This window comes from Sorex fumeus, unplaced genomic scaffold, assembly GCF_029834395.1.
Source record: "Sorex fumeus unplaced genomic scaffold, SorFum_2.1 ptg000164l, whole genome shotgun sequence".
In the NCBI taxonomy this organism is placed as follows: domain Eukaryota; kingdom Metazoa; phylum Chordata; class Mammalia; order Eulipotyphla; family Soricidae; genus Sorex; species Sorex fumeus.
In genome coordinates this window covers 365,830-386,153 of record NW_026606221.1, presented here as the reverse complement: position 1 = coordinate 386,153, position 20,324 = coordinate 365,830, and the positions used below count along the sequence as shown (strand labels likewise).

Below are 20,324 nucleotides of genomic sequence, written 5' to 3'. Positions count from 1 at the left end.
CCATGTTGGCCGCTTATAAGGCGAACGCCCTACCCGCTGTGCTATCGTACAGTACAGGTATGGAAATTTGAAAATGCTTTACTGGACGCAAGTGACTGAACGCAATCTCTCTGGAGCTTTTGACCAACTTTGTGGTCTGGGCTGGCTCCCTTCCGCATTTCAGAAACTCACAGACAAAAGATGCATCGTTTTTCCTGCCATCTCGGGGGAAGCGCTGGCACTGAAATTCAGCTCTCTGACCTCCAAGTTCAAATCAGTTGGGAAAACCAGAATATCCCCGCCTTTGTGGTTGGGGGGAGGAAACTGTCCAACAGACCTAGAACCTTCCACCACCATGCTAGCCCGGTCATGCTTACCCCCAGTGTGCAGGTCTCTGGGGGGTTTCTCCGGGGGGGTCGCGCTACAGAGATTTAGGGCTCTTTGCCTCTCTAGTATCTCATGGCAAATACATGAGATTTTGTATCTTGGAAATATACAAATATTGGAACGCCTTCAAGTGTGTCGAAGAAATAGCTAAGAGGACGAAGAACCTTCGGCTCCGGGCACATCTCTTCCATTCCACTGTTCCTCCTGCATTAACATATGCCTCAGGGACCTGGGCCCTACGAAAACAGGATGAGAACGCTATTCGGGTCTCCCAAAGAGGACTCGAAAGAGCTATGCTTGGAGTATCACACTTCACTCAAATGAGAGAAAGAATTCAGAGTTCCGACCTCCGTCAACGGTCAAGAATCAGGGACGCTGTCTCGTTTGCCAAGGCATTGGAATTCAGATGGGCTGGACATGTAATGAGATTTGGAGATGACCGCTGGACTAGAGCCATTACCGACTGGATTCCACGGGATGTCAAAAGACCACGTGACCCCCCACCTATGAGATGGTCAGACTTCTTCAAGACCCTGAACGATCGGTTTGAGGCTCTGCATGTTCCTAGAACAAGCAGACGCCACTGGGCTACACTAGCACGCGACAGGGACGAATGGAGACACTACTGGTGCCCGCTCGAGCAAATCGATGAGTAACGGGATGTCAAGTGATCGAGTGATGGCAAAAATCAGGATGTGACCATCTGAGTGCCAGTTTGGGGTCAGAGGAGAGTGTCAGCATCAGGAGGCCTTTTGGGGGAACAGATGTGCCTCCCCTTGAAGACACCAAGTTTGGAGCTGCGCTCTTGGGGTGCTCCAGAGACAGATGTCCACAAACCCATGAAGCCAAAGACTTGGAGAATCGTCCAGCTTGCAGGGAGATGGGTTGTGACGGTTCGGGGTTCAAAAGTACGCACTCTGGAGTAAGTGGGCAATGTAGGGTCATCCAGCAGGACCCAGCCTGGTACCCCTGGCATGGATGCTCTCTCTGAGCAGGACACCGGGCATTGGGAGGATGGATGCTTGGCCACCACAGTCCATCAGCAGGGTTCCAGGCCTCTTAGGGAGCCTGGGGGGGTTGCCTCTTCCAGGCTGGGTAACAGTGCAGGCAACTGGGGGGTCGGCATCTCACCATCCCACCGGAAGTGGGGAACAGTCTGAGCTGGGCAGCTCTCCCTCCCCCCTCTTGCTAACGGGCGGTCCACACTCGAGTGCTGTTGTGTGAGAGAGGCTTCCCGTTCCTGTGAGGTGCCAACAAGGACGTGCCTGCACCCACTGGCCCTAGACGCGTCCCTCCCTTCAACGGGCAGGAGCTCTGACTCCCTTTTACCTGTGTCCGAAATGGTGTCTGGGATTCTGGTCACTTGGAAATGGCCAAACCTGTCCTCCTAAACACACCCGCAAATGCCTGAGCCGAGACTTGCCCTCTCAAGTTGCAGCCTGGAGAGTTTTTCAGAGCGGACGGCTGGGGCTAAAAAAACGCTCTCAGAGGCTGTAGAGCTTCCGCAGAGTAATATTTTAGGGTGTCCCAGGCGCCAGGCCAGCGGGCGGTTTTGAACAGGCACCATTCTTGTTGCTAAACACTTTCAACAAACCAACTCTGGTGTTTCTGACATTCGAGTCGGAACGGATCTTTGGAGAAAGTCGTGGATCACTCTGCCACTGAATTTTTGGAACCCACTTGTTCCCGTTTCTCATTTTTCTCTGGGCACTGGGCGTTTGATTAGATCTCATGCTCTGGGCTCAGAGGAGAGTCCAACTTCTGGAACTAGAACCTGGAGGTATAAAGACAATTTAGAAAGTGTGGCGGGAAGTCTGGGGGCCCAGGAGAGGCTAGATGGTAAATTCTTGATAGATTCTTGGCGGAGATCTCTCTTTGCGGGGCATTAAGAAATGAGTCAGGGGAACGACCAACAGCATAGGTCTGACCAAAAACAACGGAATGTTTATACGGGTTCTCCGGGGCTTCCGACTTTCCCAGGAGGGTGATAATTTAAAGTATGTCACTGGAAGTGAGTGAATTTCAGCCATAAGAAGGAAAAGGAGGTGAATGGCGCTTTTGTCTTGGGGCGACTTGGAATTCCAGACAGGCTCCATTCTGGATAATTCTATTTAGCTGGCCCACAACTTCTGATGTTGTTTCAGTTGGGAATGATGGAATGAGATCCCGGATTCCCACATTCTGAGCTGGCCGGCCAGGTTACGCTACACTGCTCACGGCTATCAGGTGAAGACATGGACTTCTTGCTGATACCAAGTGATCTCATGAACCACGTCTTCTGGAAAAGAGAGCAAATCCTCTTTCGCAAAGTAAGTTCACTGTAAGCATGAAACTTTTCCTTCTCTGGTTAAAGCTCTAGCATGCTCCAAGACTCTGAGACTCTAGAAGATCCTCAAATATTTTCCTGCGAAGCAAACTTCTTCCAATAATTTTTCTCTAAAGCCCAAACTTCCTTTATTTTCCTCTCGAGTTACACCAGGAGGGCTAAGCCATCTTCCAAGTGCCACCGACACAAATAATTTAGCTGCAGAGAAAGACTGGTTGGCAGAAGGGGGGAAAAATTCATCTCTCCCTGGATTTGTCAACTATTAAATCACTGAGAGTCATTGATGGGAATATTCCAAAAAGAAAGCTACATGCTTAGGATATGAAAGGAAGGGTATGAGAAATGTGAATTTCTGGGGAATGGAGCTATAGTTCAGCAGGGAGGGTGTTTGTTTGTCTTGCATGTGACTGACCCAGGTTCAATTTCCAGCATCCCATATGGTACCCTGAGCACTTCCAGGAGTGATACCTGAATGCAGGAACAACTCCTGAGCATCATCATCAGGTGTAACCCAAAAAAGAAAAAAAAATGAATTACTTTATGACACTGGAGCGATAGCATAGCAAGTAGGGTGTTTGACTTGCACAAGGCCGACCTGGTCGACCCGAGTTCGATTCCTCTGCCCCTCTCGGAGAGCCTGGCAAGCTACCGAGAGTATCTCGCCCACACAGCAAAACCTGGCAAACTACCTGTGATGTATTCGATATGCCAAAAATAGTAACAAGTCTCACAGTGTTACTGGACCCACTCGAGCAAATTGATGAACAACGGGAGGACAGTGACAGTGACAGTGACTTTATGACACTACTGCTGTCCTTGAAAGTCTTGGAAAGGAATGCCACAGCAACTGCCACCAATTCTGTAGATGGTCCCTGTTTCCTGAAGGGGGAGATACCAACACCCGGGGAAATGGGGTGTATGCACGGACTGGAATGATCCGGGGGTGGGGGCATCGGCGGGTGTGTTTTTTTTCCCTCAAAAGGAGGTGGTAGGCCAAATAACTCTGGGAAACTTTGACATGGGAGAACATTCTCGAATATGATAATGATCAATTGAAAGGTAACATATTTCTGCTGTTTGAGTTTATCCATTCTGCACCAACTATATGGGATTTTAAAAGCACTAGCAGCTTGCCTGGCTCCTTATTGAGGTTCTGGACAATGTCATTATCCTTCTCACCTCTTGTACATACTTAAGCTTTACAGACATGTTCACATGTTGAACAGGCCATTACCAAGTTCTTTCCACTTCTAATTCCCCCCAGCCCCGCAATTAATGGGTTCCTTGAGGCCGTTGTTTTCAATATTACATACAAGTCATGAAGTTGTTATAGTATACTGGAAGGAACATGAGCTTAGAAATGAGCAGAGTGGGGCCAGAGAAATGACAGCACAGCAGGTAGGGAACTTGCCTGTACGCGGCTGACTCAAGATCGATCCCCTGCATCCCCTGTGGTCCCCAGAGCATCACCAGGAGTGATTCCTGAGTGCAGAGTGAGGAGTAACTTCTGACCATCACTGGGTGTGGCCCCCAAACCAAAAACCAACCAACCAACCAACCAACCAACCAACCACAAGATCAACCCTCCCCAGCTCCACTGTGTAGCCAACAGAACTTACAGGCTACAAATTGCGCTCTTTTGTGGGATAGTCCTGCAAAGAAATACACTCAGAATGGTCTTCACTCACTTGGCTGGTCCCTGCATCCTGTGGAACATGGGTATAACCCTTGTGTGGGTTGTTGGCTCGAGTCCCGCGTGGAAAGAAATCTACAATTTATTCACCCGGTCTTCAATGAATGGTCATTTAGGAAGTTTCCAGGTCTTGGCTATGAGAAAATCACTACAATCTTCTCCCTCCAGATTTTCCAGCTCATTAAATCTTTGTCCAGTGATGTCCAATCAGCGTCACTGCACGTTGTTGATCGATTTTTCCATCTCAGTGACTGGAGGGTATTTCAGAGGCTACTTGTCCCCAATCCACTCGGCCTCTCAAACCCAGGTATGCGGGACCCATGGCTGAGATCTCCAAGCCTACTTGGATTGGGACTGGGCCCCCTTCCTCCAGTTCCCCAGTTTTCTAGTAGCCTGGCAGTCATACTCACAAACTGCCCCCGGCGCCATGCAATCTCATCAATGGCCAAGATCCAGAGACTATAAAACAAAGCTCCCGGAAGAGAGCGATGCAGTATTTCCTGGACTGTGCATCCGCAAATGACTTCTTATACTCTAGCCCACTGATGTACCGAAAGTAGCACATGTGTGCTTGGTTTTAACATACTTGCTTGTATTCTCTTATAAATGGGCTTAAATAGTCCCCAAATGAAATACAACAACCTCCACACACTTCCCTCTTATTGTGGTGGGAAGATGCTCACTGGTTGGGTGGGTGTTTGAATATGATCTATAAAGAACTATTGTGAACTGTCACTGTCACTGTTCTCCCGTTGTTCGTCAATTTGCTCGAGCAGGCCCAGTAACGTCTCCATTGGAGACTTTGTTGTTATTGTGTTTGGCATATCGAATACATCACGGGTAGCTTGCCAGGCTCTGCCGTGCAGGCGAGATACTCTTGGTAGCTTGCCGGGCTCTCCGAGAGGGGCGGAGGAATCGAACTCAGGTTGGCCATGTTGGCTGCGTGCAAGGCAAACGCCCTACCGCTGTGCTATCACTCCAGCCCATTGTGAACTACTTTAGGAAAATAAAATGTATAATAATCTTTAAAATAAAGGTATTTATTTCACTCGGCCTCTCGTATTGGATGACCATGTGCGTCTCTCTTTGATTCCCTGAGCACATTAGGTATTTTGTCTTGACACTGCGTCCTCCAGCTCTCTCTGCAGTCTCCTCGCTCGGGGCCGATGTCACTGTCTGGTCCTCTTCTGTGTCTCCAGATGTGCTTACTCCCCTCCATTGCTTGTCTTCTGCTTCCTAAAGAGGAGGGCATGGCTCCGTTGCCTGGCAACGCTCTTCAGGGGAGTGCCTGAAGCACTGGGTGTGTGTGTATGTGTGTGTGTGGGGGGGGGTGGGGTGGGAGGACTTGCCTATTTCTTTTTCCCCAGAAAGGGTTTGTGTTCTAAGTAAATGATGGTTGGAGGGGTTGCTCAGGATGGGAGATGTGTACTGAGTAGACTAAGAACCAAACGTGATGGCCTCTCAGTATCTGGATTGCAAACCATAATGCCTAAAATTAGAGCGTAAGAAGGAATCTATCTGCCTTCTTCAGAGGGGGCAGGGGGTGGGATGGGATGGGGTGGTAGGAAGGACACTGGGAACATTGGTGGTGGAAAATGTGCACTGGTGGAGGGATGGGGGTTCGGGCATTGTATCACTGAAATGTAATCATGAAAGTTTGTAACTGTATCACACAGTGATCCAATAAAACAATTTTTTCTTTTCTTTTTGGGTCACACCCAGAGATGCTCAGGGGTTCCTCCTGGCTCTGCACTCAGGAAATACTTCTGGCGGTGCTCGAGGGACCCTATGGGATGCCGGGGATTGAACCCGGGTTGGCTGTGCTATCACTCTGGTCCCAGCCCAATAAAAAAAAATAAAAAAGAAAAGAAAGGGCTTGTGTTGGATTCAGCAGGTTTTGCTGGGGTATGACTAACCCAGGAAAATGGAATTCTGCCATTGAAGATTCCATAACAGGCACGAGTGAGAATTCAGCCCTTCTACTGAGCACCAAGGTCAGAGGAGAGAGATTCCCTGGTGGGTGTTCCTTCTGGACAGGACCCTCTTTCTTGGCCACTATCAGTGTGTTCTCCTGGGCTGCCCGGTCAGACTCCTTAGAACTGGACATCCTGTCTCCTGGGATGTGTGATGTTCTTTCTAAAAGTTATGGATGGCCCCCGGGGACATGTCTTGTCTGCTCCAGAATTCTCTTAGGCCAAAGTCCAAACTCTTGCCCGGGGCACAATGACCCAGCGGCATCTGTCTGGCCAGCCTTGTTGTATCTTCCCCACCTCTGTCCCTCTTGACACAAACTGAGCAGCCTGAACTTTTGGCTTTTGGCCCCCCAAGATGCTCCTTTCTGATGTTTAGTGGAATCTCCCTTTCTGTCCGGGTCTCCTTTCTCCTAGCCTGCTTCTCAATTTTTACTCCTGCTCCTCCCCCCCCCCTTTTTTTTTTTGCCTTTTGGGTCACACCCGTGATGCTCAGGGGTTCCTCCTGGCTCTGCACTCAAGAATTACTCCTGGCAGTGCTCAGGGGACCCTAGGGGATGCTGGGAATCGAACCCCGGTCAGCCGCGTGCAAGGCAAACGCTCTCCCCGCCGTGCTATCACTCCAGCCACTCCTGGCCCTTTAAAATGCATCTTATAAAAAGAAAAGAAAAGAAAAGAAAAAAATGCATCTTCGAGGCACTTCTGCAAAGGAATTCAGGACCTGTGTCCTTTCCAGTCAGAAAACAAAACAAAACAAAAAAAGTGATGTTAATCACTGTCCTGATTAACACTGTCCTCCTGTCTCCTGTCACAGCACTTGTAGCTGATAAATGATATCACCTCTTCTGCTAGACCAGGAGCCGGGACTTTTGATGAGGAGAACTGCTCTAACGGTTAATCACGTGCGTGTGTGCATGTATGTGGTTGAGTTTATTTGCTCTTTACTATTATGCAGAATCTTCTGGGTTTCCATCCGTGAGGAAACCGAGAGCTAACTTTCCATTCACCCGACCCTATGGATTTGGAAAAGCCTGACTCATTACAATGCCACCCCGGCCGGCCTGGGAAGCAAATTAATAGGAAGAACAGTGGTTAGTTTACTTAGGAAACCTCTAACTCATAGTTGTCTGCAAACGGTTTGGCTCTCTAACATTTTCTGCAGTAGAATCTATTTCCCTTTCTGGGTGAGGGAACTCAAATGAGAAAGTGAGAGATAGCTAAAACAGAGAGTTTCTGGAAAACAGACTATTTTCCCCTTCAGCTTGACAAAACTAAAGCATTTTTTTTTGGGGGGGGGGGTGCTTGATTCTTTTCTCCGAAGCAGAAAGATCACGGACAGCAGATCTCGTGGGCTAACCCTCCCCACCTTCTGGAGACGGAATTCTTGTTCCCTCCCCAGACACAAGTATATTTTATTTGCCAAGCTCCGGGCACATCTGATTTGCAGTGGAGGCGACACACGTTAGCTTTCATCAACAATGGAATGAAACCGCCATTTACCCAGAAAAGTGCTCTGAAAAAAGCTCTGAGTATCATTATCCTTGGCGGGCTTTAACGGAAAGGATGCCAAAGGCTTCGGCAAACAAACGCTGTGAAGTGTTTACACGGATCCACTCCCGAGTATGCGCGCGTACACAGGCAGACGACGGGATCCGAATTCCAACGGCCACTTTTCTCCCCACGTAAACCACCAGCCATTCATGCCTGGAAGTCATTCCTGGTTTGGTTTCCCGTCTGAGCCGGGTCCCATCCTAAGGGGGCTTGGGAGAAAGAAAAACGCATGGCAGAGACGGCACTTGGCAAGGGGTGGGGGTGGGGGGGCTCCTCACTCTGCCTGTAGGTCAGCCTCTGGCGCCATCAGTTTTGGCTGGGAGTCAAAAGTGGTGGAAGGGGGTAATTAGGAGAGGCCTCTGGACCACTCTGCTGGCAGAGCGACATTCCTCACCGCCACGGTGGAGCTAGTGGAAAGGGACTCCAACAGGCGCTCCCTCGAGCAACACGCCACCCAGCTTGGGGTGACTGTCAGGGAGCCGGCGTTAACGAGGAGGGACACCCCCTTGGGAGATGCTCATTAAGGTGACCAGAGGGACAGCAAGAGCGCAGAGAAACTTTGAAGCTTTGAGCTGGGTTGAGGGGGGGGGCGACAGTCACATGACCCAGCCAGCCCCCAGCCCCTGAATTCCAACAGAAACAAAACCAACGGCCGAAAGGCATTTTTCCAGAGCCCTGAAACTAACTGGGATTATGTGGGTCACACTGGGTGGGTGGGAGCTTTGGCGGCCTCTGGATCCCGCCTGGCCAGGCCGTGCGGTTCTTAAACTTGAGCTTGACACGGAGGGGAATTGGCGGGGTGAGCTTTCATGGGGGGCCGGCGCGGGCAGGCAGCCCCCCAGGCGGGAGAGGAGGAAAATGACGGAGATGGGGGTCCAAATGGACCAGCTGAAGGAAAGTTTAGATTTTAGAAAAACAAGCCCTTGGGCTGTGACTCACGGGGAAAGAATTCTGCCGCTTTCTTCAGGGAAACCCCAGTAAATAACATGTTTAATAAAACCGAGATGGGGCTGTTCGCAGCCGGCAGGCTACACCTTTAGGCCAACAAAGGGAGCAGCTTTTGGAACCCCCAGGCAGCGAAAAAGGGCTTCTGGGCCTGTCTTCCCGGCAGGCAGAATATTTTCTTTATGGGAGGTGGGGGGTTGCTTGTGAAAGAACTGGAAATGGGGGGCGGGGGGGAGGTCTGCTTTTTCTTACAGGGTAGACGGCTTTTTCCGCTGTATGGCTTTCTCGACCCTTACTGCCCTCCAAGGATCTGAAACTCAAAACCGCCCATCATTAAAAAACAAGGCCCCCGGCTCGGCTCCGTGGAATGTTCCCGGCTTTGTCCCGAGGAGAGAGCGAGCTGGTCGCTCTCTCTGTGAGGAAGCGGCGGGCCAAGCCTGAGCAATGAATGAAAAGTTCGCGGCCTGCGCCCGTTGACCAGAATATGGTGTAAATCACACGCTTTCAAACAGATCTGGAGTTGGACTCCGTTATTCCCCAACTCCCCCACCCCCCTTCCCCACCTTGTGTGAGGTTTAACCCGCATAATCCATAACAGTTTCTGTTCCTCGTTTTATAATTGGCAAAAGCTTTTGGAATGTTGTTTTTTGGTCTCTAGGAACATCATGGGGGTGGGGGCTGAACAAAATAAAACGTGTTTCTGAATGATTAAAGCAAGTCCCATCTCTGGGACTCGGGATGGTCACAGACCCCGCTTTCCCGGACCCCTGCCCGACCGACCGCGCGGCGTCTAATCAGCGCGTCTTTCGATTATTTTATGTTAATTAAAAATATGGTTCGTCTCGGAGGTTAACGTATACATGTGTGCCCGGCTTCAAAGCCCTCCCAAATTACCGGCTGGCCTCCCTTGCCGTGGGCAGCCCAAGCTAGGAGAGAACTGACCACATTAAACCACCAAATCAAGAATATTTCTATGGAGGCTTTACAAAAATGATTTTTCTTTTAAGCCCACTTGAGAAAAATCCATTTTGCAGGTTTCTGAAAGAATTTCCCATTTAAAAGCACTCGCTGGGAGTCCTCAAAAAAAAAAAAAGAAGAGTAAAAAGCCAGGCACAAAGGTGTGAGATCTTGTCAGAACCCAGCCAGCCAGCATCCCCCCAAGACACAAAATGAGGCCAGACCCACGCACCATGGGGCAGGAGTGGCCATGGGCGCTGCTGGGGGCATTTCTCGCTTGTTCCTTTAAAGTAAAGTAAGTAAGTAAGTAAAGGCCCTCCCGTTGATCATCGATTTGCTCGAGCGGGCCCAGTAACGTCTCCATTGGAGACTTTGTTGTTACTGTGTCTGGCATATCGAATACTCTCGGTAGCTTGCCGGGCTCTCCGAGAGGGGCGGAGGAATCGAACTCGGGTCGGCCATGTTGGCCGCTTGTAAGGCGAACGCCCTACCCGCCGTGCTATCGCTCTAGCCCTTCCTTTAAAGAAGGGAGATTTCCGGGCTGGGCAATGTGTTCTCTGTGTAGGAGGGAGTCAGCCACCGAAGTCTCAGAGCCTTGGCTCCAACTCCCGAGAGCTACACCATGGGCATCTCCTGGCGGGCCTCCTGGGCCCTTTTTAGTCTATGGGCAGATCCTGGACCCACACTCAGCTGCCATCACAGTCTCCAGCACCCAGAACCTTCCAGAGCTTCCGGACAGGACAGGACAAAGACCCCTCTGAAAGAACAGGGGTGAGGGGAGCAGAGAGAGCAGGGGTACAGGGAGCAGAAAGCAGGAATACAGGGAGCAGAGAGCACGGGGTGCGGGGAGCAGGGGTGCAGGGAGCAGAGAGAGCAGGGGTGCAAGGAGCTGAGAGAGCAGTGGTGAGGGGAGCAGAGAGAGCAGGGTTGCTGGTAGCAGAGAGAGTAGGGGTGCAGGGAGCAGGGGTGCAGGGATCAGAGAGCAAGGGCGTGGAGAGCAGAAAGCAGGGGTGCGGGGAGCAGAGAGAGCAGGGTTGCTGGTAGCAGAGAGAGTAGGGGTGCAGGGAGCAGAGAGCAGGGGTGCAGGGATCAGAGAGCAGGGGTGCAGGGATCAGAGAGCAAGGGTGTGGGGAGCAGAAAGCAGGGGTGCGGGGAGCAGAGAGAGCAGGGTTGCTGGTAGCAGAGAGAGTAGGGGTGCAGGGAGCAGAGAGCAGGGGTGCAGGGATCAGAGAGCAAGGGTGTGGGGAGCAGAAAGCAGAGGTGCGGAGAGCAGAGAGCCAGGGCCACAGGGAGCAGAGAGAACAGGGGTGTGGGGAGCAGAGAGCATGGGGTGCGGGGAGCAGGGGTGCAGGGAGCAGAGAGAGCAGGGGTGCAAGGAGCAGAGAGAGCAGGGGTGAGGGAAGCAGAGAGAGCAGGGTTGCTGGTAGCAGAGAGAGTAGGGGTGCAGGGAGCAGAGAGCAGGGGTGCAGGGATCAGAGAGCAAGGGCGTGGGGAGCAGAAAGCAGGGGTGCAGGGAGCAGAAAGCCAGGGCCACAGGGAGCAGAGAGAGCAGGGGTGTGGGGAGCAGAGAGCATGGGGTGCGGGGAGTAGGGGTGCAGGGAGCAGAGAGAGCAGGGGTGAGGGGAGCAGAGAACAGGGCCACAGGGAACAGAGAGAGCAGGGATGTAAGGAGCAGAGAGAGCAGGGGTGTGGGGAGCAGAAAGCCAGGGTGGGAGGAGGGAGCAGAGCGCAGGGAGGGGGGAAGCAGAGAGAGCAGGGGAGGGGGGAGCAGAGAGAGAGAGAGAGGGAGGGAGTGTTCCGGGAGCAGGGGGCAGGAGTGTCTGCCTGCACCGCTCCCCCGAGTGAGTGGCTGGGATGCAGAGCTGCCTCTCGGGTCCCTCGCGCCCGCTCCACAGGCTTGACTGTATGGGACGCAGCCACGTGATGCACGGTGGGCCGGCGGGGATGGGGGAAGAAGGCTGGCACCCCGGCAGCCTCCACCTGCCCATGGGGAAAGCGAGGCAGGCGCAGGACGGCTCTGGAAGCTGTGGTCCTTGACAGAGGCGAAGACAGACATCTTACTCTGCAGCCCGGCCTGGCACAACGCCGTTTCCGGCCCTGCAGTCAGAACAGCTATCCGGAGGAGGTCAGCCTCCAACCCCCTTCACTGGAGCTTTGTTTTCTATCTAGAACCTTCTGGGCTCAGCAGGAAAGCCCGGGGTTGGGGTGGGGGGAAACAGATGCAGCCAGGAGGTATTAAGAGCAAAGTCAGTGACTACGACCTGAGCCCCCCTTAAACTAGGAAGCCACAAAATTAGCTTTGGACTATCGACGGGCCTTGAGTTCACACTCATTCTCCGTCAGGGTATTTCAGGGGCTCTTCTGGAAAATGCCCCAGGGCTTCCTGGAAAGATGAAGTGAATTTCCTCTGCAGCTGATATCCCTGAATTCTGGGGGCACCCACTGGAACGCTGGCTCAACTCTCCTGTCTGAATTCCCTTTGCTTTGCTTCTTCCATCACTACAGTCATTGCTTGACTTGGTCACAAACGTTTTCTCACTCCCTTTCTGATTCCAGATCTGAGGGAGCAGAAGGGTGGCGGGGTGGGTGGGGGCTTGTTCCAGTCCCACGGGACACACAGCAGCATGGCACAGACTTGGCCAACACACAGACCTCAGTCAAAGCGACACCTCCTGCTCCCCATTTTGTGCTCAAGGCCCAAACACTGCGTCTACACTAGCCAGAGCCCTGGCTGTACAATGCAGTTCATCCCGGTGAACCAACTGAAACGCACTCCCAGTGCCGAAGCTCTTCAGGACACTGCAACCTACCCTCCACTGCAGACCACAGTTCAGCCTTGCAGACCTTCCCTGCAGAGAACAGATCAGTCTACAGAGGGGCCAAGTCATCTAACTCAATTGGATTTTATAATGATGCGTTAGTTGAGCAACTAACTTCCTTGGGACCATATCACAGTGAGAACCAGAATGTTCTAATTCAAAATTCAAACAAAGCATTCTACTGAACTCCTATTACTTTAGTGCCATTAGAAAGTCGAAAACCCCTTGGTCGGGCATTTGTTACACGGCTGTAACACCCAGTTCTTGTTGAGTAAGGGCTTGTGAGGAATTACGACTCCCTGCACTTTGGCGGGGAGGGGCAGACTGACATTGAGATGATCCCCACTCTGAGGGGGCACACTTGTACGACTGACATCTGTAAGACAACGAATTTCAGGGCTAGAGCGATAGCACAGCGGGGACGGTGTTTGCCCTGCATGTGGCCGACCCAGGTTCGATTCCCAGCATCCCATAGGGTCCCCTGAGCACTGCCAGGAGTAATTCCTGAGTGCAAAGCCAGGAGTAACCTCTGTGCATTTGGGGAGGGCGTTTGCCTTGCACACGGCTGACCCAGGTTTGATTCCTAGCATCCCATAGGGTCCCCTGAGCACTGCCAGGAGTAATTCCTGAGTGCAAAGCCAGGAGTAACCCCTGTGCATTGCCAGGTGTGACCCCAAAAAAGTGAAAAAAAAACAACAAAGACAACGAATTTCATTCTTCCATGCAGTTCATTGCCATTGCAATGGGAACTCTTCACATGATTTGCAACACACAATTGCTAACAGCCCGCCCAAGACAGGGATTCCGTCACAGGTAGAGCAACTGTGTCATATTTAAAGAAAACCGAAGTGTCCGAGCATGTTGACTCCTGGTGGGGGACTCCCTCCCCATAGGCTGACGTTGAGCGGCCGTTTCCATCTTGGGTCTAGAGCATGGATTGTCAACCTATTTCCAACTGCGGTTCCCTTCTGATCTTTTTCCGATCCTGACCTACCAGGGGACCCCTAGTCTCAAGCCACGCTCCCTGCATGACACATTTTCACCTGTAGCCCTGTTGGAATACCCTAGGGGGCCCACAAGAGGACTAGAAGACCCCTGGTTGAGAAACGCTGGTCCAGAGACGTGGTCCTTTAAAAGAGCGCCCTGGTTGAAAGTCTTGATTGACAGACAATGCATTTCTCACACCGGTGAGAAAAGTTCCCTTTTCTGAAAATCCATAAATTCAATTGTTGGACCGCATGGAAAAGGGAGAATTGTAAAATCTTAGCACGCTGAAGGTTGTGCGTTTGCGGGCTCTCTGGATGGCTCTTTCTCACCGCCCGCGTTTGGTGCTCTTGGGCCCTGTGTGTGGCCTGGATCAGGACGGCTATTCTCTCTCAGGCTTGAGCCCCTCTCGCTCTGACTCTGGATGTCCCTTGCCTAGGCCTACAGTCTTAGTTTATATAGCAATCACGTAAGGTGGTGACACAAAGGTGGGTTCAACATTAACAAATCAACAAAGAGAGGTAAGACCACTCCTCCAGGAGATTAACTCAAGGATAAAATCTCATCTAAAGAGATTACTCCAGATTACTAGGAGATCCGCTCAAGGGTGGGATCCCAACAAGGGTGTGTTCTTCCCTCAGTTAGTAATCTACTTAAATAGTTGTAATAGATCTACTTCTATTATTTCTAGCAATGTCATTCTGTATGAGCACAGTAAGAGATATAAACTTAGTTTGGTTCTTCCTGAGAACATCTCACTATACATTCCGCAGTCCTCGGGCCAGGTTAATCTTCCTAGCCCCAGCAGGATCCTAGTCTCGTCGTTGCTTTTGGATCATGACAGCATTTGTCCATGATCATGTCCTTGACTTATAGTTGAGTATCGTGGCGCTTTGGCCTGGCCCATTTCGATGCCAGGGTAGCTCACAGCTTGCCCTGGGTCCAGTCAGTCCCTTGTCAGGACCCTGCTCTTGGGGTGCTAGGAACTAAGGGCAACTGAGTCCAGAAAGCAGATGCCCAGGAGTAAATATTATTTGGAGTCAATCAACTCCCAAGTTACAAAGCATAATATTAACTGTCTTCCTGTGCCCATACAGAAAGGACATTGCTTGAAGGTAAACTATTCAAAAGACCTAAGGAAAGGTGAAAGGCAATATTAACTGATAGTACAACTTCAGTGTCCTTAGATGGGTGTGACCCGATGAACCTAAGCTACCTGAGGAAGGACGGAACAGTGTTATCCAACAGAGAATGATGACATTTAGGTTGGAAGCATTAGAGCGGTATTCCTTGATAAATACTTTGATTTTAATCGGACCTTCCCGAGTCTGTTTTTACATATCGTGTGTTAATCCTCAAATGTAGCGATATGGACACTTTTTCTCTTCCTGTTTCCAAGGAATTCCAAGTTGGACACGGGCTTTTAGTGGAAGCACATAAAAGCTACGCGGGTTTGTAAAAACGGGGCCTCTCGTATTTAATGAAAGACACGTGTGCCCCGAAAGGGCTGGTGAGGGCCATCCTTTTTGGCACCCGCATGCCTTGACCTCAACCTCTTTGCTTGGGTACATGAGTCCAAAAATCGTTTCTGCTCTTGTCTTACGGTATGGGGCAAACCAGCAGACACTGGGCAAGGGGTATTTCTCACGTGTACGAGGTGGTGCATCTGAGTCTGTAGCCCTGCCCAAGGCCACTGGGCTCCCTCAAGGAAGGGCACGGGTTCAAGCCTTTAGAGACCGAGTTTTCCTACCGGGGGGGGCGCTGGTACACATTTTCCTTGCCAGCTAACTGGATACTGCTGTTAAAAACCCAGCCGCTATAAAACCCAGCTCCTGGAAGAGAACAGCACAGAGTCTCCTGCCCCCGCACCTGGCTGTCCTCGCCGGGGCTCCTTGGAGGGGAGCGGGTTGAGCTTTCCTCCCCGCCCCGACCAGGGCTCCGGCAGCCGAAGACCTCCAGGACCAGCCACCACCATGCTGAGACCACTCTCCGCACACCTGAAGGTACTGGCAGAGGAACAAAGGCAAGCGGGTCCCAGGGCTGAGATCTCCAAGTCTACTCGGATCGGGGCTGAGCATCCTCCACCCAGATCCTCCAAATCCCAGTAGGCGGGGGTCACACCCACCAACACACCCACCACATCTTATTATCTCATTCCTACTTTGGGCAAACTGGCAGGCTACCGAATGTAACCTGCCCACACGGCAGAGTCTGGCAAACTCCCCGTGGCGCACCCAATATGCCAAATACCAGTAACAACAATGGGTCTCATTCTCCTAAAGAGCCTTGAATATGGCACTTTCTTAAAAATCTCAGGGCTAGGATGAAGGAGACTTTACTGGGGCCTGCTCGAGGCAATCGATGAATAACAGGATGGTCGTGATACTGCTGGCACCAACAATTGGAAGTTCTGAGTGCAGAGGCTGCCCTGGGTGTCACACCATCAATGCTACCCCTGGCAAGTGTCCCAGCCTGACAAACCATGGGCCCCCGTCCCCTGGGGGCAAGACACCCCTGAGAGAGAGACCTCTGCCACGTGGGTTACAGTCTCTCTTTCCAGTTTCTCACTTGAGGGGATCGTTGCAAGGATTTCAGCGATGCGGATTCTTGTCAAAAAGTTGGGGGTGCCTGCCATAGAGACAGGCAAGGGTGGGGAGTGATTTGGGGGTGAGGTGGGAGGGAATCTGGGGACACTGGTGCTGGGAAATTACACTGGTGGAGGGGTGGGTGTTGGAACACTGTAGGACTGAAACCCACTCATGAACAGCTTTGTAATGCTCTATCTCACGGTGATGCGATAAAATAAAAAATTAGGAAGAAAAAAGTTCTCTTTGGGGAGTGGAGTGATAGTACAGGGGTTAAGGCACTTGGCTTGCGTGGGTTCGATCCCCGTTTGGTCCCCAACACATTTAATCCTCTGAGCAGCACCAGGAATGATACCTAACTACAGAGCCAGGAGTAAGTCCTGAGCACTGTTGGGTGTGCACCCCCAGCTCACAAATAACCAATCCTCCCCTCCCCCAATCGAAAACTCCAAAAATTAAATAAATAAATTAATTAATTGGAGCGATAGCACAGTGGTAGGGCATTTGCCTTGCATGCAGCCAACATGGCCGACCCGAGTTCGATTCCTCCGCCCCTCTCGGAGAGCCCGGCAAGCTACCGAGAGGATCTCGCCCGCACGGCAGAGCCTGGCAAGCTCCCCGTGACGTATTCGATATGCCAGACACAGTAACAACAAAAGTCTCCAATGGAGATGTTACTGGGCCCGCTCGAGCAAATCGATGAACAACGGGAAGACAGTGACAGTAAAAAAGAAAACTCCAAAAATTCTATTTTGCTCTTTGCATCCAATTATCCCTTTAAAAATGTTATTATACTTGAAGTTTTGTAAATTCTCCTCTTTAAAGCCATGTCACATAAATTGAGAATATTTAAGAGTAGTGCTTAATTACTTCTAAAAGAAGTATTACAATAACCCAAACAGAACTTGCTTTCAATAAACACGTGACCAATAATATTATTTTATGATCAGCATCACGCCACTGTTATATGGTGTTGGCTTGAAAGCTCCCTCCTGTTATATAATTTGATACCCCTAAGTAACACAAGCCCTTTCTATTTTAGCAATTCCATTAGTGTTATCTAAGTCTAGCATGGCAAATGCCATTGGCAAAGCAATTTTAAAGCATTTTATACTTCTTTTTTTTTTTCTTTTTGGATCACACCCAGCAATGCACAGGGGTTCCTCCTGGCTCTGCACTCAGGAATGACTCCTGGAGGTGCTCGGGGGACCACATGGGATGCTGGGAATCGAACCCAGGTCAGCCATGTGCAAGGCAAACGCCCTCCCTGCTGTGCTATTGCCCCAGCCCCCATTCTTGTTGGACTGGCCAGCCTGCATATGATCTGTGCCCATCTTACTTCAGAGACCCCTTATTACCACCCACCTTGTAAGTCCTACACATTCCTCACAAAAGTTCCAAAATAAGGCCTGTCATTCCCATGTACAAGTCTTGATTATTGGTGAAACTGAACTCCTCTCCTTGCTTCCCTACTTAACTATCAGTCTTTCATTTATTAAGTTTTTTTTTTTTTTGCCTTAGTGTCTTTTGATCTTGCCGGCTTCTTTTTCCCAAATAGCCAGGTGTTTTGTTTCAAATGAACTGAATACAAATCCTATTTTTAGGATATCAAACCCTTTATAGTCATAGATATTATAGATATTTTGCCAGTTTGCCACTTAACTCTTACTATTTTTGTCCCCCATACAAAACATTTGTATGTGCTTTAAAATTACATTTTCTTTTTTTTCTTTGGGTGTGTGGGGGGTGGGGGGCACACCTGGCAATGCTTAGGGTTACTCCTGGACTCTGCAATCAGGAATCCCTTCTGGTGGTGCTCAAGAGGACTGTATGAGATGCCAGGGATCAAATCCCTTTCAGCTGTGTGCAAGACAAGCGCTTACAATTCTCCTATATCTCCAGAGCATTATATTTTCTTTTATATTCTATTTTCTACTTTTGAATTCGTTAAAGGACTTCAATTACTGAGTTATTTCCTTAGGTCTTCCTTAGTTCTCTCTACCTTCCATTTTAGAGAAATGAAAACAATAATTTGATTACTAATTCCATTTAATTTTCCTGTGCATCATATTAGTTCATTTCTCACCCTCTGTTTTGTTTTTGTCGTTCTAAAAGCCCGTAAGTTTAAGTAAAAAGTAAAAGTAAAGAAAAGGCCCTCCCGTTGATCGTCGATTTGCTCGAGCGGGCCCAGTAACGTCTCCATTGGAGACTTTGTTGTTACTGTGTCTGGCATATCGAATACTCTCGGTAGCTTGCCGGGCTCTCCGAGAGGGGCGGAGGAATCGAACTCGGGTCGGCCATGTTGGCCCCTTGTAAGGCGAACGCCCTACCCGCTGTGCTATCGCTCCAGCCCTAAGTTTAAGTACTGATTCCCATCTCAGACCATTTCCCAATTCATTTCATCTTTCCTACAGTTTCCTTCATTGTGCCGGGTTTCTGTAGCTTGTTAGTTATCCAGTACTTACATATCTTTTAATTATCCACACTTATACTTGGACTCAATTATTTTTCTTTCATCAATCACACCCTTCCCACTTTGGAAGGGAGAAGGATTTTAAATTCCTACCGCCCAGGCTGTCTGTGATCACACTGTCCTTCCCGATAAGGACAGTTAACTTCAATTAACAAAAGCAACGACAAAAAGCTTTTTGACAAAAAGCTTCTGTTAAAGGCCCCCATTTCCAAAGGAAACATCCCGACTCTCAACTCACACCAGCTCAGGGCCTATTTTCAAAGCAAAGGGATCAAGACAAGCTTTCATTGGGGGTGGGGGGGGGTGATTGGGTACCAGTTTCCTCTCAAAAAATATCTTCAAGCCAACAAAAGCAAACAGCTGAGGCTACCGGGGGTGGAGACAGGGTGGCGGGTGATGAAGTAAGACATTTTTTTTTTAATGTAGGAGTACTGCTATTTATTCAGCCACTGATTAGCTGATTGAATTGTGCATGAACTCCACCTTACTTTTTTTTCATTTTTTATAATTTTATTTATTGAATCACCGTGAGAGCAGTCACAAAGCTTTCGGGTCTAAGTCTCGGTCATACAATGAAACACCCGTCCCTTCACCAGTGCCCATTCTCCACCCCCAACAACCCCAGTATCCCCCCATCCCACACCCTCCCCCCACCTGTGGGGCAGATGATTTCCACATTCCTCTCTCTCTACTTTGATCACATTCAGTATTTTGACACCAGACCCACCATTGTTATTTGGGATTTTACCCCAACACTCAGATCTGCTGAAAAGGCAACAGTAGACAATTTGTATTCTATTGCTGGTTATGAAGAACATATGATGTCGCGTGGCTGCAGTAGTGGCCACACGATTTTGAAATTCCGAAATTTTAACACTGAAGTAAGACATTTTTCTCTGCATTAACTGGAGGAGTATTGTTCCATTCTCCACGCAGCAGGGGAAACATGAACACAAGCTAGCCAAGGCCTGTCAGCCCGCCCAGCCCATCACCCACTCTGCTGGCTTCTCCTCAGTGTCAACTTGGCAGGGTCACTGCGGATGGGGACACGATGCAGAGGCCAGCTCGAGTCTCCAAACGGGACTGTCCTTTCCCTCTATTGACTAAGAATGAAGTTGAGGGGTGCAAAAACCAAGTCTTCGTAATGGCTCTTTAAGACTGGGTTGAGGGCCTGGAGCGATTTGCCTTGCACTTGGGGAGAGCGTTTGCCTTGCGCTTGGTCAACCTAGGTTCGATTCTCAGCTCCCATATGGTCCCCTGAGCACCACCAAGAGTAATTCCTAGTTGCAGAGCCAGGAGTAACCCCTGTACATCACTGGGTGCATCACCGGGTGTGGCCCAGAAAGAAAAAAAAGACACAGGTTAGGCTGGGAGATGATGCAGGGAGTTAGAGGCCCAGCTAGACACCCTCCTTAGCTTGGACCAATGGTCTCCCAAGCACTGCCAAGCGTGACCATGAAGGCCATGACACCATTGTGGGTTTCCCCGGCACCACAGGGCCTGACCCACAGCCTCGGACCCGTGCACGGAACCTCCAGCCTCAATGGCTGGAACTTGCCGGTGGGGTACCCTGGACCCTTGAACATCGTCTCTTACTTTATAGCCCACCCCCCAAAAAATAACAAAACTGAATTGCTTAAGAAAATTCAATAGGA

General features: G+C 50.2%; 1 protein-coding gene across 5 annotated transcripts in view; it reads right to left on the bottom strand.

The window, feature by feature from the left end:
• DNM3 (dynamin 3) overlaps positions 1–20,324 on the bottom strand; it is a 270,137-nt gene that overhangs the window by 57,413 nt on the left and 192,400 nt on the right. The window lies entirely within an intron of this gene.